Here is a 3,988-nt window from a genome sequence, read left to right on the forward strand (position 1 = left end):
AGAGAGAGAGAGAGAGAGAGAGAGAGAGAGAGAGAGAGAGAGAGAGAAGAGTACTCTCTCTCTCCATTCCTCTTGCCCTCGTCTCCCTTCACTCCACCCCCGCCAATAGCCCTAGTCGTTTCCAGCAAGTACTTCTATGTACCAACCATCTCCTACACGCTACCCTTATATACGTTGTATATTTACCTCCGCGGCATGTACGCGCGCGAGCGCACGTCTGCCTATGTACGTATGTACCGTATGTATGTACACCGGGGCCCGCGCGGTACATAGGTCCGAGCGCCACATAAAAAGCACATGGGGCAGGTATAGCTCCGGCTGAAAATTATTCCGAGTATTTTCGAATTAGCGCGTCGGAAGCGGAGGAAAACGCGCCGTTCGGTCGGACGCGCGGCGAGCACGGCACGCTACGCGAAATGCGCTTCTCGCTACGAGGCGCCGCGCGATGCAACGTCTCGTTTCTTGAACGCGCTCGAAACGGCTCCTCTCTTCTCATCTCCGAGGCACTGAAATTCCGCAGCGACGCGTTGTTGGCGACTGTACCGGGCTCTCTCTTGCTCTCTCTTTCTCTCTCTCTCACTCTCTTTCTCTCTCGCTCTCCCGCGGTATAGCACACATATACACACATACACACACACATATATATATATATATATATATATATATAACGTTTTCGAGCAGCTCCGGAGAATTTTCGGAGTCGCCATTGTTGTCGGGGTAGGTGGGCCGCGAGGCGGAATTATTCGCGGCGAGCGTGTTCGAGCGAGTTCACGAGCGAACGAGTAACTAAGGTGGCTCGATTTTTAAATTGCAAAAGCGCGCCGCGTCCACGTGTTTCAGATTCTGTTACGCGGAAAAATAAGAGAGTCGCGCGGCACCAAACGTGCGATTCAGCTAGCACTTTGCATTTTGTGGACTCAAAATTAAGATTACCATTTGCATCTCGATTAAAATAATCATTTTCTTTCCTTACTTAACATCAGCGTCGCGAGTCTAAGGAAATCTGATCCGATTTTTTAATTGAATTGGAGCCATGCACACTCGCAAGATTCGCCAACACTCGTATCGTAAGTACGAACGCGTGAATATGGTGTCTGTAATGACTTTTGCATTAATCTCGATATTCATCGCCGCCATCAATTTCCTGCGTCGATGCGTTATTCGATTTGACCGCGAATATTGAATCGCCGATTATCGATCGTAATCGACTAATGAATAATGCCGATGACACTGACGCTCGATAGATTTAATATTACAGTTCGATTTATCAAACGCTTCTAAATAAATTTCTTTAATGGCTTGAAAAGGAATACGTATAAAATAAAATATTGAGTAAAAATACCGGTATAATTTTATCAGACATTTATATTCATTGAAAATTTTTATTATTTAATTAACAACTTTCAATGCGCGGCTTTATGTACGTTGCACGTCGTGCCTTATATAACGTAGACCGATATGCAGCCATAAAATTCCACGACTACGCCATGGTAGTTGCCGGCCCGACTGTACGTCGAGGCTGGGCGGTATCTTTTATCTCCTTTCAACTTGTGCGACCTTAGGAACCGCCATGGTCGGCTGCAGGAACAGTCCGAGAAGCAAACTTGACAAATTACGATTGCCGAAATGAATGTCCTTCGAAGCGTCATTATCCGTTTCATTTAATCCGTTTTACACGGCCTTCGCGACTTTTTTTTAGATAACGCTAAAGTGGCTCTAATCTTTACGATTTTCTAATCCGAAGTTCTTCGTTTTGTTCATCGAAGACTATACGTATCTCGTAAGAAATGAAAAAAAAAAAAAAAAAAAAGCCATTTCTCGCGAAGTGGATCGTTTCTTTCGCATTACGCCACCGTTTCTCGAACATGTTCGAACAAGCTGCTTTTCCCTCAGAATTTCTGAGTGACGTGCGTCGCTCCGGTGATGATGCACACTGGGATATAAGTTGCGTGAAGTTCAGCGGAAATCTTTCGTCCTAACCATCCCCGTCACTCTACCTTAGAACGCTCAAGAAACCCTCGCTACGAGGCGGCATGATGAAATCGTACGACGCGAAAGTATCCCGGATACGAGTAAGATTCGGTGAATATCACGAATAGAAAATATTTTCGTCGTATCTAGTAGCTAGGTGAAAAAATCTCGTAACCATCCCTACATTTTACTAGCGGATTCCAAATACTTAGAACTTGATCCGTTTTACTTGTTATCGAGATCTCAACATCTCGAGTACTCACAACCCGTCGCGTTGCGTACTTAAATGACTTAAAAGAGTCACGGTCGGTCTCGCTCCGCGTGTACTTGGCAGCTTGGCACGAGACACTACCGTGTCTCTTGATATCAAAGTTAAAACTCCTTAGGAGGGTCCCCTCTTATATACCGGTCGGTGCAGAATCTTGAACTCGAGAGAATGCACTGACGATACGACGCCTAGCGGCGTTGATGCGACCTACCCAATTTACGGTTACCGGGCGCGGCGTGTATCGCTGGTGAAGTGTACCGCCACATTATCTGATAATCAATAATAGATGACAGATCGGTACGCGTGTACGCGTAATTGCGTAACGCGAACACGCAAACTCTATGGGATATCATTGGCCAGCATTAATAGAAAATTGTGGCAAATCAAAAATTATTACGATCTCGACATTCGGGATTTTTATCTCTGTCATTAGGAGTTTTAACTTTTAATATTATTTTAATATTTGGAATACGCTAGTAAAATGTAGGGATGGTTACGAGACACCCCGTGTATTCTACCAGAGTACCTGACTATAACAGACGTGAATCCAGCAGGAAGCAGGAAAGCTTCCCGAATTTTTTTCACGTATCTGAATATTTCTTATTCGTGATATTCACCGAATCTTACTCGTATCTGGGATACTTTCGGATCATACGATTTCATTGCCGCCTCGTAGTGAGAGTGATATTTCCTTTTCCCTATTCGTGATTTTTTTCCCCCCTTATATACCGGTCGGTGCAGAATCTTAAATTCGAGAGAATGCACCGACGATACGACGCCTAACGGCGTTGATGCGAACTACCCATTTTACGGTTACCTATAGTTATATGTATATATTTTTTATTATAAATATGTACAAAATATAATCTTCTTGTCGACAGTGACGAAACGTCACGAAACGACGTTAAAAAGAGAGCCACTCACCCTGCGGTTGCTCCGCCGTTGCCCGACGCCTCCCAGGCCTCCTCCGAGTCCTTCTGCTCTCGGGCGTCCCCGTAGCACTCGCAACACTCATTCACGAGAATACGGCTAATTACGAGCGTGCGACACTTTGCACACGGCACTCCCGACATTGTCCGCAACGCAACGCGAAGAAGACGCGGCTGTACGATCGTCCGCGACATCAAAATTCATGCCAATCATCCGACGGATAGACGCGACGCGAGTATTGGTCCGCGGCCCAAATTAACTGCGATGCTCCGTTAAAAACAGTATCGTCAATCTGGTCGACACGTCGTGAGTCAATTCAATGGCCAATGGCGATATACGACGGAATGTACGATCGAGATGTGTATGTGTGTGTGTCCGTACGATAAATAAATTGATAGATCATATCTTTCCACTACTTTCCCTCGACGTTCTTTCGTACCGCTTCGATGCGTAGAAGACGCTGTCTGTTTCGAACAAGTAGATCGCGCGGAATACCTTGGCGACGGAAGAACAGCCGGCGACGAAGGCACGCTCGAGTTTCGGCTCGACCGTTCCGCTCGACGCCCGCGACGCCGAATTGATAGACATCGCGTCCCGATTGATAGATATCGCGACACAAGATTAATTTGCGCCCAAATTTACCAAGTAAATCGAGGCCGCGACTCGGAGTCGATCCGCTCCGCGCGACGCTCCGTTAGAAACAGCGTCGCCAAGTCGCCAACCTCCGCGCTCCCCCGTGAGAAGCAGTGATACCACGCGACTCAAATTAATATCTGAAAGCGTAACATCGAGGCATCGATATTCAACGATTGATATTTC

At 46.3% G+C, this 3,988-nt stretch overlaps 2 protein-coding genes across 4 annotated transcripts in view; one reads left to right on the forward strand and one right to left on the reverse strand.

The window, feature by feature from the left end:
* The window catches only part of LOC112466214, a 120,645-nt gene that overhangs the window by 71,246 nt on the left and 45,411 nt on the right, over nucleotides 1–3,988 (reverse strand). The window contains exon 1 of one of the 3 annotated variants that reach the window (XM_025034180.1): nucleotides 3,164–3,226. The exons of the other annotated variants lie outside the window; for them this stretch is intronic. The gene's annotated coding sequence lies outside the window, so the exon portion shown is untranslated. Of the gene's footprint in view, nucleotides 1–3,163; nucleotides 3,227–3,988 lie in introns of those variants that run through there. 3 annotated transcript variants of the gene reach the window in all.
* Nucleotides 1–3,988, forward strand: part of LOC112466215 — a 110,770-nt gene that overhangs the window by 51,515 nt on the left and 55,267 nt on the right. The gene's annotated exons all lie outside the window — the stretch shown is intronic.

Source organism: Temnothorax curvispinosus, unplaced genomic scaffold, assembly GCF_003070985.1.
Source record: "Temnothorax curvispinosus isolate PA1 unplaced genomic scaffold, ASM307098v1 QBEX01016001.1, whole genome shotgun sequence".
Taxonomy (NCBI): Eukaryota; Metazoa; Arthropoda; class Insecta; order Hymenoptera; family Formicidae; genus Temnothorax; species Temnothorax curvispinosus.